This window comes from Thunnus thynnus, chromosome 6, assembly GCF_963924715.1.
Source record: "Thunnus thynnus chromosome 6, fThuThy2.1, whole genome shotgun sequence".
In the NCBI taxonomy this organism is placed as follows: Eukaryota; Metazoa; Chordata; class Actinopteri; order Scombriformes; family Scombridae; genus Thunnus; species Thunnus thynnus.
Window position 1 is genome coordinate 13,230,249 of NC_089522.1, and position 14,834 is coordinate 13,245,082.

The following is a 14,834-nucleotide window of genomic DNA, read 5'->3' on the forward strand; positions in this document are numbered from 1 at the left end:
TCAGTTTGTGTGGCTGGAGCAGGGAGATGGACGGCCAATATTGACTGGATTTTTTTTTTTTTTTTTTTTTAAAGCAAGGCACAGGCTTTTAGGTTCCGCAAATTTTCCACACTGCATAAATGAAACAACAAGGAGAAGTATTCAATAAAGTCCTTGTTCTCAACTGCATTGTCACACAACAATAACAAAATTGACTAAATAAAAGAAGACATGCTGATTACTGTGTTGGATTACTTACAATACCAAAAGGGAAGTTTCATGTCTGCAAGTTAATTTTCATGCTGTCTTAACAGCAACAGAAATCAATGGCTGCCTGAAAGGCAGGATGTGTGTATATTGATGTAACATTCTTGATTTTGATATTAGTCAGTATGCAGTCATGGGGTGGGTCCAACTGGAGCCAGTGACTCCTTGACCACAAGCCTGGACCCCCTAAAATGCAGTGCAATTTTCTCCCACAAGCCAGAGGAAGCCAGGACACTCAAATTATTGTTATTTTAATAAGTCAGTTTCTGTGGTAAACCTATTGCACTCCTATTCCTGTCAAGTCTATTATCATCAACAGGAAGGCATCATTTGATTAAAAACAACATGGGGCCGCTGTTATGCAACCGTTAAACTGTGAATGTGCTACGATTCTGGACAAAATTATGAGTGGAAGCCAGCAGCACTCTGGCCTTGAGACAAAACAATTAAGCAAGTTATCAATGTTATTCAAATGAAACAACCACAAACTTAAGCTATTTTACCAACATTGTTAATTGCCGATTTGCTTGCGTAAGACTATTCAGGTAGCAGCAGATAGAGGAGATCTGGAGGTTTTGGAGAAAATCAGCTTCACAAATTCACCATTGCAAGTGCAGAGGAACAATTATACAACATGGTTATGAGGAGCACAACAATAACCCTTTTGAAATGGGGTGATCTGACCACACACACACGAACACACTTTCTGGTTTTGTTTGCATTGTGGCTTTACTACTAGCAAAATAACTTGCCATGTCTGTACAGTATGTGTAACTTTCCTGCAATTGTTGATGTGGTTATATTGTTGAATTGATTGCCTCGATTTAGCTATTTGAACTATTCTATTATAGTCTTTGTGTCATTGTGTGCATTATACACATTCACACACAATAAGCACCATGGATAGAGCCACCTGGGCTTGAAATAAATTTAGCATTTGTTGGTAGTCAAAATCACATTCTTAGCCACACTTGAATTATGAATTATGTGTGAAGACTGTGCTGAAAGTTTGATACTTACTTGTAAGATTATTTTGATCCCTGATTTGTGTTTAGGCTCTAATGAGTAGTTAGCTTTAATAAATAACTTGATATGGACTAATATGTTTTGTATTAGATTATTTAGATAAGAGGGGTCTGTGACTAGACTTGTCAAACGTTGCGTCAACTTTTATTGTGTATTGATCTGTGAAAAAGTAAACTGAGCAAATAAAAAAAAGGCCATTTGATGATTTGACTGGGAAACTGGTTATTTGAATGAAAGATTTCAATCATCATATTTAAGCGGGTAGTCTTAGACTCAAGTTTTAAAAAAGTATCTTTTTAAGCACAAAAACACGCAGCTCTGTATTTAATAGCCCAAAAATTTGGAAATGTCTCTAACATCTTTTAAAGCAGCAATTCGATATAATATTGGTAGTTAAAGCCTCTTAGTGTTGCAACACTTAGTCAAGCATAGTGAGAGTTTATGACCTTTGGAAAATTATATACAAATACCCATAGGAGTCAGCTTTTAAAGTAGACAGAAGCAGACTGCAGGAATGGAACTGCATACATATAAACCCTTCAGTTTGAGTTAAATGATGCTGAAAGCATAACATAGAGATTTCAGACTGTCAGTCTTTTACGGTGAAGGGTTTTCTCTAAAACATTTAGAGACTGTGAAAATAAACAGCAAATTCTAAACAATCAGGGCTTTTGCAAAGCTGTGCCAACAAAAACCTAAACACAGGAGGGGCTGATGTGGCATTTCATACAAAACACCAGCACTCTGGATCGGCAAGACGGGAAATGAAGTGATGCCTTGTAAGACTCCATTTATAACGTCTACGGGGGTTTCAGACTCATCAACTAAATTTAGAGTGCTCATATTATGTGACTTCAAATGCCTTTCTGCAAATGTGCGTGGTTGTGTTTGGCGACATTAACTGTCATTTTTATGGACAGGTCACTAAGAACATTTCAGCAGGGGTACCCAGTTAAATGAAATCTAATTACAATCAAAACCAAAATCAGTCTCCCTCTTCAGACATTAGAACACCTGATGTATTTCTGCAAGTTGCTCACCATTCATTGAGACATAACTTAATTTGTGCGGAGAGGGATTTTTCATCCAAGTGGCTACGCATCAATGCACATGCTCACATTTTTAGCTTTCCTGTTCTCTACTTGAATTATATTGTGTTGTGAACTGCTGAATTGTTCCAACTGTCTTATATATTTAGTGTTTCAGAGAGTTATCATGACTAATTTCTTCCACATTTTTCATGTATGACCTCTTTAATTAGACCTTCCCAGTTTGGCAATTCATTGTGAAACTAACTAAACACTGAAAATGGCATGTGTACTATTTATAGGACAGTTAGTAGGAGAACTAGGCAAAGCAAAGACAGACATTTGTGCGAGCGGTTGACAACCCGTCAATAGTGATGTATGACAGTGAGAGCTATAATGTTAAAAGGGTCAACACCAGGTGATCAAGTAGACACATTATGGCTGCAGAACACACTGGGGTTAGACCTTATGCGGGTGCAGTGGGCAGCGTGCCCGACGGTCGTCACATACATGAGTGACATGACCGAAAAGTTCCAGTCCCCTAGATGAGTTACATCTGTGCTGTTCTTGGTGTTCTGACTGAAAGGAACATGATAGGAATGACACGAAAAACCTGGTCCAATGTGAGTGTGCCACCTTTGATTATGGTTGATGTCACTGTGACACCGGCCTTCATATCCAAAAGTCTTTCAGCTCTTTCTGAAGACGTACGAAGGCCATCGAAAGCTGTTATAGTTTAGCCTGCCAGTTTCTTATGCCTGCATAAACTAGTCTCATCAAATTAAATTAAATCACACTGTATTTTTTTAGTAGTCCTGTCTGTCTGTCAAAAACATGTGTGTACAAACAAAAATGCAAATGAAACATGCAAACAGAAAATAAACACAAAAAAATCTTAACAGTTAGTTATTTTTGTGTGTGTGTATGTCATGGACGCATGTTTAATTTCTCTAACATCTACAGCAGCAGTAACTAAGTGTTGGTGTGCCCTTGAGCAAGGCACTTCATCCACTAGACACAGTGTCCACAGACAGTAGTTATCAGGGTAAACTGAGCTCCTAAGTGAGGATGTGCAGGGAAAAGCAAAGCATCATGGGAAAGAAAAGGCAAGCTTAGTCAACTGTCCTTTGATGAATGCAGGTTACACAGAAAATAAAAAAATAAGCCGATGCTGTCATTACGTATTAACCCCCAGCAACATGGATCTGCTGTACTGTGACACACAGACATGACCCGGACAGGCCAGACGTAAGCATTGACATGCATCAAGAGGAGGAGGTGGGAACAACTCTAACTTCTCTTTCACCTTTCCTCCCTCCTTCGCCCAGACATTTTGGGCCATGCTGGTCTCTCACCCTCCCTGTCTCCCCAGTACCCTTGCTCTGGGCGCATCTAATTGAAAGCGATCTTGGGCTGAGAGAGTTCCGTTTCTTCTCTAATCCCTCCACTGGGGGAGGCTCACATGGTCTCAATTACCTCCACCCCACCCCAGAACACTGGGTCCCCTCTCTCTCTCTGCTCTCTCTCTCTATCCGTCTCACCGGCCTGCTCCTCTGCCAATGCACCGGCCCAGGTCCTTTTTCAGCAGTTTATGTTATTAAGCACACACTGCCGAGTTCCTGTCCTTCACAGGGGCCTGGAGATGTTATCTCCCCTGCCGCCGTATACAGTTACCTGCAAAATATTCCATAAATTAGATTGGGATTGGCAATTCAGAATACAGAGGTGGAGTCTGAGGTGGTCAGGGATTGGCTAGGGATGGGAGGGAGAGGGGGCGGCGGTGGTGGTGGTGGTGAGGATCAGGGAAGCGCAGTGTAAGTAATAGCATGGGAGGATCTCCTGGTGTTTACACTGGATGGAGAACCACAGGGAGGTATGTCACTGGCAAAGTGAAGGTGAACAGAGGAGAAGTGGAGGGTGCTTAAGGGCTTTGGGATAAGGAGGAGAGGAGACCCAAATCCAGTTCCTATTTGGATAGAGATTCTTTTGGAGGTGGAGTTGAATATCTAGTCTGAAAAGAGTTAGACTGGGCATTTATTGGGCTTGGAGGGGTTGTGTGCAGTGATACGCATGCATCCCCCTCCTGTAATTAAACAAGGCTGTATTTGGACAAGTGACTTTTCAAGCCCTGAACAGCTCTGTCAATCCCCAGAGCATGGAGAAAGGTCCTGAGCCGGGACATCCGTGGCCAATTAGATTAGGAGGAACCTGTGAGGTCTCCAAACAATGGGCTCTCAGAGGATCTGCAATAACACAAACATGGCCCCTGACACACAGCTACAGCACTTCAAAGGAAAACCATTACCGGTCTTAGCTGAAGCAGTTAAAGACACATATTAACAATCACAAATTAACTACACTGAACCTCTAATTTCAAAAGTTCAAGGACATTTTGACTCCAGAAATGATATGTAGTCTATTTAGCTCGTCTTGCAGACAGGGACTGAAGTCACAATTATTGGCTGGTTATTAACCATCAAACTGCATACACGTGTGTGTAAGAGACATCTGTCTTACAATTACTATCTAGCCTCATGGCTTTGAAACACTTACATAGCAACCCAAACCACCGATAAAATTTTTTTAAAACTACACAGAATAACATCATGTAGTAACTTTTGATATTGTTCCCTAATCTGAGCTTAAAAGTATTACAGCTTTGAGAGAGATGGAGAGAGAGAAACACCCAGAGAGAGAGAGAGCAATTAAATAAAACATTGTTTGGTGCTTGTTCGGGTATAAGGAAGCAGGCATTCAGCTAAGCTACGTAAAGCAGGTATGAGCAAGCATTAGCAAGAAGAGGGAAATGGGGGCACTGGGTCTGGGTCAAGGGTTCAGCTTTAACCTTGGGGGCTGACTGATCTAAATTTTGTTTCCGGCTTGACTCCATGCATGGCTAATGTGGCACACTGTCCCTTTAATTAGGACTGACCTCCTAGGGAGCCAGTAGTAGTTTAAGGCATTTCAAGATAGAGCACCTCATGATCTGAGAAGTGTGGGGAATCAATTGAAAATGAACTCTTGCCAACTTGCTAATTACCACAGCGCACATTAGGAAAGAGCTCTGTGAGGGAATTGTAAAACTTTATTGGACTGGGAGAAAAATGGAAACACAACCCTGAACACCAGAAGTGAATCAGCAGCTCCAGCCTACACATCAGTTTTATGAAGGAAAACACCAAAATTGACATGTTTTCCAATAATTTAGACAGCCGCCATTAAGCAAACACAGTAGCTCTGGTAAAATCATCCACTGAGGTTATTGAGAGAATAAAAAGACTAAAGATGCAAAGAGGGTATGTAAAATGTTTTGGGGGTTTTGGAAGTATTTTTTTGGATCAAATTGCCTTAGCTTTAGTTTTGCTTTTTTTTCCAACTTTGCTTGAAACTACTATGAACATCTTTGCATTATTTTAAACTTGCTCAATTGATCTTGTACAAGCCACCTGGGATTTGTAGTCCCCATCTGCAGTCGGTATACAAGGTTGTGCACTGCAATCTTGCTTGAGAGGTGCTATTTAATAAAGTTTAATTTGAAGAATTAGCAGAAGAATAGCCCTTCTGGCCTCAAGGTTCCCTGTGGAGTTTTCTTGCGAACAGTTCTGTTTACATTCAGAGTCACTCAGCAAAACGCATTGGGCCCTATTTTAATTGTGCAAGCGCAACAACAAGTGCAAAGCTTTGGGACTTGGTGCACGAACTGTGTGTGAATTTCCCATCACGTTTAGCAACGTGAAGTGCATAAGGGCTGGGTGAAGTGGAATATATAAATTGGAGGGTGTGGTGGTGATTAATACACATACTTTCAGCCAGTAACATCACTGGTTTCATAGCTCTGAAATAGCTGAGCCAATAACAACATTAGCTCAACAAATGGAAAGATGCTGCTCCAGGAAACCACATTGTTGTCTGAAGGTGCAGCATGATGCCAGAAACAAAACACCACAAACCTGCAGCCAGAGGCAGATAATGTGTTCTTCACAGTTTAGTACAATGAAGACAGGAATAAAAAAAATAGAAATGTTGTTAAAGCCTTTTAGGCATATGATTGAATTCTACTGTGAATAACCAATATTGGGCGCCTCGGTAGTCTTATGGTTAAGACGCAAATGACATAAACCCAACGTCTGTGGTTTGTGTCCGGCTGCAGACGTTTGTTTCATTTCATATCCCTCTTTCTACCCATGTTTCCTTTCTCTCTACAATTTTGACTGTCAAATAAAGGCAAGAAAACACCCCAAAAAATCACCCATAATAAAATGCAGACTGCTTTACCAACATTCCTGCTTTAACCACATGATTATTTTTTTTTTATGACAATTTAAATGCATTTACTGGTTGGACAGTTTTTCATTTAAAAATGTCGGTTTACAATTTAAGAATTATTCCGATTTTGGTGTGCGTTTGTTGCAAAGTACTAAGTTTGCTTATGATAAAATCACCAAATACAGCAGAGTGACTGCAGTAGCAGCAGCAGTGGATGCGGTTCTGAGACATCTATTATTAACGTAATATCTAAAACCAAATATACACCAAAATACCAACAGCTCACTTTCCACTGCCTCGTTTCAATAAACCTTCCACCTGTTAGAGCCTCATCGTCTCACCTGTGCACCGTGCACACTGCTCTGGGTACCAAAATACCACAAAGGCAAGCAAAGTAAATTTCATAGTCAGGAAAATACGGACCTGCACCGCCGCGAAAATAAGGCCCTATGTGTGTATCCTTGAGGTCTGACAAATATGTTGAATGAATTTCCTTCCTCATAAAACATTTTCAAAGCCATTGTTTCACAAATGACTCCAACTTGCATTGTTTATATCCATGTTTGCAGCATTTGTTGTTACCGCAGACTGTAGATCAGTGGAATAGTGTGAAACCATTGGTAGGAATGTGTATTGTGCGTGTGCGTAATACACATTCCTACAGGGACCCACATGTAAAGTTCATCAATAGTGCTACGAGTAATCAAAAATCATAGGCTACATTTAAAGTGATGTGAAAGTATTAATTTTATTCCTGAAATATTAAAATTAATATGGAACGCTGTAAAATTATATAATTCTAATTCACATTTTGGAGTTAAGCTCACCTCTTCAATGTAAGATATAGTCAAGTGTCTTTGACCACAACCTTTGATGAAATTTAAATAATACTTTGTCTTATAAGTGGCTGACTGGCAGTTATGTTTGACATGTCCTCAAGTGTCTGTGAGTCACAGGCTGTTGGCAAGGAGACACATTTTAACATCCACACGTGCAATGTTAGTAGTAGACAATCAAACACAGTAGGGGGCAACTTTCTTTAAACATCTGTTGAAGAAAATGACACATCTGTAATTAAAAAAAAACTATTAAGCAATTAATGATATGTTCGGTTGTGTCTAAAATGTGTCAGAATAAACTTGTTTCTTCTTCTTCTTCTCTTCTTCCCTCACACACCCATCTCCTCCAGCATTTTTGTCAGGAACAATCTGTTCTTGATTTGTGTTTCCTGATACATATAAAATGCACAATATTGAACGAGAGTGTTGCACTGGAGTCCAAAAGGAGCCCCTGAGCGCCTGATGATAGGGCACCAATTCCTGATGTGGAGCTGCAGAGTCTGCCTGTGTTTGTCTGTCCTCCACTCTGGAACATGTGGTTTTAGTTACAGAATGTTTTACTGCTCAACAATGTTTCTGCCTTGGAGCTCGGCACACTGCATAAAGCCTACTTTGTCCCCTGATGCCCACACGGGAGAGTCTGCCTCATTGCGCGCACACATACACACACACACACACACACACAGTAATGATGACATCAGCACTGAGCCCTTGTTGATAAAAGGTACCATTTTCCCCCTAGACGGTCACACTTAAATACGCGGTGCATTGCCCCACTGTAACCACTCTTAAACAGCACAACTTAAAGTCAAAACTAATATTTTCAATACTGTCCATTTCCACCGTGCTGATATTAAAGTTTGATGTTCTGCCTGACTGCTTGTCTGCCATCCACTGCAGCACCAATGCCTGCTAAAAGCAGCACAAAGCACTACCAAATCCCAGTCCTACGACAGATGAATCATTATATAAAAGCAAAAACAGACGTGCCACCATGCCATGCGCACGGCTGAAACTAATAAAGATCAGACATACTGAGTGGTGCATTTAATAAAAATAACAATGAAACAAGAACTCGGAAAAAGTGGAATTACACATGTGTGTAAAAGCAAATAAAACTTCAATATGGAACTGTAAATTGCTGAATTGAAACAATGGGATCTCATCAGCCAATAATCCTCTTTGGAAAAGTGTACAAAGTGAAGGGGCTGACAAGTGAACACATTTAATGTCACTAACACGACATCACACCTGCAGCTCTTTTCATTCACAGTGGTCTTTTACAACAAGAAAATGTGATCGTGATCTCATGGCTCTGTTTGAAGGAGGTGATTAGCACACCCAGGAGTGTAAAGTGAAAGGCTTTGGGTGAGTTGAAGGATGTCTGGCATGAAGTCACTGCGGTTGTCACTTGGCACACTTAAATCCTGTTCCTCACAACTAAAGTGGTGCTAAACACTGGTCATATGTATTGACAGAGCCTGTGCAGAGGGGCCACTTAACAGCTTCTGCCCTGTGCTGTGCTATGGTTAAACTCAGTTTCCCAGCAGCAAACCCACCCTGGCCAGCAAACTCTAATTAATACTGTGGTAGCATAGAGTAGCACTTAATAAATAAAACTGCATTTCTTTGTTTTTTGGTTTTTTTTTTTTAAAGCATTTTAATATTTCTCTACTTTACCCTGTCTTTTCAACCGAGGTGTCAGCTGTTATTACACCAGGAAGTGAGAGATTACTTCAGATATACAAGCAATTATATTGAAATTACAGCCTACACAAGATCAGATTCATTGCATATACAGTACAGTTGGTTCAACTGTGCTTGAACTTGAAAGGTCCACGCACAGGCCAAATGTCTGCCCTCGCAGTTCATCACAGCATCCATCTCACACCCAAAACATTTTGCCCACACCCTGAGGCCAACAACATGTGTAGCATTTGGTAGCCTTCTAACCCTGGACATGGTAACAGATGAGCGAGGGTCAAAGCAGAGTCAGAGAGAGCCATCCAGGAATTCTACGGAGTGCCAAAAACATCTCATCACAGCACGGGAGAGGCTTAAAGGTTACATTTGTTCAAAATTAGTGCTTGTTGGGTTCAGTGCATGGACTGGAAACCTCACACCTGCTGGTGTCTGAGGCTCAGCCAGCAATTGCTGCGATGCAGGCTGTTTCATGTCAAAGAGAATCTGTTCAATGGCAACGCAGAGTTTTGTGTTTCTGTAAAACAAATCTATTTTCTGACAAGTCCATTTTCATGTGCATGCTGACAGCACCACACACCCTGTCCTGTTTTTCATTGTGGTAAATCTGAAATAAAATTGTCCAACACATGGATATTACAAATATCCAAAACCATCATGGGCATTTCTACTGTTCCTACTATTCTTACAGTAAAACATGATATAGGATCTTTTATTATATGTTATTCAAATAGCTTTTTGTGCCCTCATTAAATAATCCTTATTACCCAGAAGCCTGAGAGGGATTTCTTTGATAATGAAATGCTGCTGGTGAAAATAAATCATCTTTAAAACGTGTTAATCCAAACACAGGTAGTATAATTAATATGTAAGTAATATGCAATGCTTTACAATATCCGTTATAATCGTGTTCTGTACCACTGTGATACATTTCTGTTTAGTCTATCACACAGTTCAAATTCATGAAGAACCTCTTGTTCTGATAATGCACTAGTAAGATAGACTTTTCACTGCTCCAATACAGTAATCTGTCGCCATCTTGTGGCAAGAAAAGACAACTTTCAGACACAATGGAAAAGACACCCTTGGATTCCTGCCATTTTTCAGTAAAATGACTCATTTCAGGTGCCATAGTGTAATGGCTGATTTTCATTGTTTTATGGAAAGAGATGTACATATATTTACTGAGGAATATCTTATGTGGAGTAAAATCTATACAAGTTATACTCTGTTAAATGTCAACAACAAGCAGATCAAACTTTTTCTCATTACCTGTCTTGTAAAATTTCTTTGCCATCGGCCCCAAAGAGATAGATGTTCCTTCATGATATTCCACTCAGTGAAACCTGGAAATGCATAAAAAACAACCTGATGACCTTTATTCTGTATTTCATATTACCTATCACAGTTAATATGATGATAAATAATAACCTTTTTATGACCAAAGATTTCCCTTCCAGTTTAAACAGGCAAGAAAAACAATAATTAAATAAATATTACAAAGAACGCTACAAAGATGGGTTGAAAGATAGGTTGCTGTTTTTCATATCAGTTCCCTGCTTATTAAATCCCCGTTGGTTAAGTTCAGCATATGACCGTTACTCATCCTTCTCAGTGCAGTTTGTCTATGTTTGGTATATGCACTTATGATTTCATAATGATAATGATAGTTGAATAATTTTACTTCAAATTCAGATTCACCTACAAATTGGGCAAATTTTACCATGCAAATTGACTGAAGTAGAGGTTGTGAGCAAATATGTCACACAGTAATGCTGTGAATGTTAAGTGAAAACATCAAAGAATGTTGGTGGAGGACACGCGAAAAATAAGCTTTTTTAACTGAGATGACTTGTTTTCCTGTGTTGCTAATGATAATTAATATGCAAATTAGCCCTGGGAGCAAAAAAGGGGCACAGTGGTCTCTGTTAATAATTACTCCAGAGCATCATGTTTATAAATGAGATCTTTCCAGGTACAAGACAGGACAGTAATTGGAGTTGTGACTAAAGAACTTGCACCATAGAAAAATAGTAGGTTAGTGGAAAGTGAGTGTAATAATACTTTCTGCACATTTCTATGTGTGTTTGTTCCTGCTATAATTATGAATGGATATATTTTTGAAATTAGTGCTTTTCTGTGTTCCCAGATTAACAATTAAGTAATCAGTCCTAAGATTAAATATTAACTGCTGTAGCACTTGAGAGTTAAAGTACAAATATAATCACCTAGACTGATGGAGGTTTTGGAGGTTTATCTAAAACTGATGAGTATGAAAGTACCAACATACTTTGTATATTAAGCTACATGCTGAAATTTCAACAGAATGTGCATTTACAAAACATTAAAAGGTAAGTGTTTCTTTAAGGAAAGCTCTGTGATTTTGTATTATACTCATGGATCTTATGAATGTTAAAAATCCAATTTTTTGAAATCATTTGCTTATTTGTATTTAGGTGATTGTTTAATAGCAAGAAGGAAGTTAAAAGAAAATTGTATGAGTTAGCTTTAAAGCTAAATAATCAAATATTGTTTTGACAGTATGAGCAGAAGTCACACACTGCTACAAAGAAAATGTTTTCAAACCTTGTGCTTTTATAGAAGTTACATCTTATTAAAGGACACAGAGAAGCTCACAGCAAGGCTCACACTAGTGAAACAGGTGCTCCTTGACACAGGTTTGTTGTGGATTACAGCGCAGAGTTCAGATGCTATCAAAATTTATTTTTATTCTACTTATGAAGGAAAATAAGTTTGAGGGTTCACATGTTATCTTGGCTAAACGCTGCATGGGAGCACACTGGCCCTGCAGGTACAGCTGCAGCGGTATTGATTTTTTTCCTTACCGCACAAATTAGCGAAGCCATTCAAACTGTTGCAGTAACCACCTTAAAAATAATAATCTAAACGTCAGATGTTATAAAATAATTGGTTCCTAAATACTGTATTGGTCCGAATATAAGGTGACCCAAATCATAAGACGACCCCCATTTTACAGCAGCTGTTTTTGGGAAAAAACTTTTTGACTATAACTTATATCATAGTAAAGTTACATACTCACACTCTCCTATCAGGCTCTTGGAAGCGGTCAAAAATTATTTTCTCTGGCAATTGGCATTTATAAGACTGCCTTTGAGCTCCTTATCATCTGGGACAGTGGTATTTGGCAGCTTGACATTTTCCGTTTCTGTAGTAGAGACGTCGTAAGACTCGTTTTCACTCGTCATGAATTTATTTCCACCGTGGCAGAAAAACACGTTACATGAGCCTTCAGAAACTCCTGCAGTTTAAACTGGACTAACGAAACACTGTTAGGGCTGACTGACTCTAATACACTAACTAAAAATACACTTTAAGACACTCGCTAGCCTAGCGACATTAATGCTACAAACAACCAATAGCCACGCTTTTCCGCGCAGGTGTCGGTTTCCGGTACGTCCCATCACGTGACTTTGCAGCGCAAAGAATTGAAGAAAGGAAATCCACTTGTAATGTTAGCTTGCATACACAATCATGTACAATTGTAGCCTACTTCTAACAACTCCATGTTTAGAAATAGGTAGAAAAGTTGTATTTTAAAAAAAGATAAATAACCATTGTTTTAATGTATTGTTGAGGGCCATTTCAACCATGGCAGAAATGGAATATAATATAAGTATGTTTTCATCCTGCGTTCACCTGCTCATGGTGTGGTCCCATTTCCTGAGTTGAGAAGTCGCTCTTCCAACTTCATTGTGTTCATGAGCTTTTAAGTAGTAGTGTGGAAACAACATGGACACTACAAAGAAGATGCGTTGTATTTTGTCCCAGACTTGTCGCTGCACCAGTACATTCCCTAAATCACTAAAATATTACTTTACCTGACTCGTTATCAGGGTTAATGCTAATAAATAATTTTTTAACTAATCTAGGTCACTCTACGACAGAAGCCAATGGTTACAACCTAATACCATTTTATAAATTACATGTGAGCAAAAAATTGATATACAATACATGAACTAGTAAAAAGTTTCTTGCCATCAACCAAACATTTATTTTCGTCCACCATGTTTCTGCGTATATGACATCAAATTTCAACAAGTCTTGTACTAAAACTTTCACCAACTTTCAGAGTTGTTGTTCCGACTTGAGGGGGCATTCACGTGAATTTTCCCAGTCAGGAAATAATTTTTCCAATTATTCCGACACCACATGAATGCCACATATAATCGAATGAAAATAAGAATCGTGTTTTCGTTAGCTTAGAGTCATATCTACATCATGGATGTATAATAAGAGCTGATTAGGGTGCCACCGCTCAGCCTTGCAGCCAGTTTTTCCCAGTGGCCACTCGCGGTATTGCAGCGAAAAATCCCCCTGCGGTCCAAAAAGGATTTTCGCCATAGACCACCATTGTAAAAGAGACGCCTGTAAAACTGTTGACAGGACACCTCAAACTGCAAACGTCAATTATGACTCTTTCTATTATGAAGTTTTGATCCATGGAGGTTTTATGTTTGTAAAACTTTCCTTGAGCCGAAAAAAGAGATTTAAAAATCTGTGATGTCATCACAATGTAAAGTCTATGGGCCGAGCAGGGGCTTGCGGGCGGGGCCAGCGGGGGAAGCACTACTGCGCATATTCAGTGGGCCACACAACGCGGAAGCACACCCGGAAGCTAGAAACTTTTTTTGGTGTATGCGCCAGGTGAGCAATTCTTATAGGACTGAATGGGCGCCATTTTTAGTTCGGTATCCAGCTCTTATAATACATCCATGATCTACATAGGGAGTGGGGCCTCCTTCACGGACACCGCCATGTTGCACCGCCATGTTTCTACAGTCGCCCAGGACGGACAAACCAAACACTGGCTCTAGAGAGGGCCTTTTCGCGAGTTTCACAGCCACCTTAGGTTCTCCTACATACTTGAAAGGGAAGGGTGCGGGTGAGAGGTATTCAGCTGGTTGCAATGTGCAACTTCACAGCTAGACCCGACTGAATCCCACTTGAATAAACAAACAAACAGGAGTGCAGTTAGATTACAGTAAATCAGTAAAGTATAAACCAATGTAATAACCGAGATGGCGCATCATTTCTTCCTCACTAACTGTCCAACTGAACAGCAGTGATGTTAATGTAGTGGACACAGTCGAAATTCTTCTAACATACACAACTGCAAAAGAAACAGCTGCAAAAGAATTAAGACAATTTAATGAGGGTCACAAACATCAGTCTTTGTGTTAACACAAGATGTATGATAATACAATAATAATATCTCTGTATCTAAATGTTCTCTGCTGCAGTGTCTTAATGTGAATAAAGCTTACAGCTAATAAATAATTTCATTGTTGTCTCACACAGTGGAGGACAGTGATATTTTTTTAAAGTCAGTTCTCTTCAAATGAACAGTTTTTAGCCCAAAACAAAAGCAGAATTACATTCTGGCATTAAAAAGAAGGCTTAGAAACAGCATTTTGACCACCAATTTACAGAAAATGACAGATAAATATAAAATGAGAAAAAATCAAATGTTAAGAACATGCCTTAAGTATTTCTAAGTAAGTATTTCTGAAGTCCTTATTATTGTGTCTTCATTGTGAAATTTAGATTCCATGTAAGTGAAAGAAAGGAAACAGTCACATACAAAACACAAGAGGGAGAAACCACAACATTGGTCAAGTAGCATATAGATAATTTTGTGAAATGTGAGAGGATATTGCTCTTGGTTACAAAACGGTGGAAGCCACAT

At 39.3% G+C, this 14,834-nt stretch overlaps 1 long non-coding RNA gene across 1 annotated transcript in view; it reads right to left on the reverse strand.

Annotated features, from left to right (window-relative positions):
- The window catches only part of LOC137184303 (uncharacterized), a 49,792-nt gene extending 37,442 nt beyond the window's left edge, over positions 1 to 12,350 (reverse strand). The window contains exons 1-2 of the long non-coding RNA XR_010928649.1: positions 12,168 to 12,350; positions 10,379 to 10,452 (exon numbers count right to left, since the gene is read on the reverse strand). This is a non-coding gene — a long non-coding RNA (uncharacterized lncRNA). The remainder of the gene's footprint in view (positions 1 to 10,378; positions 10,453 to 12,167) is intronic.
- Positions 12,351 to 14,834: the final 2,484 nt, after the last annotated feature.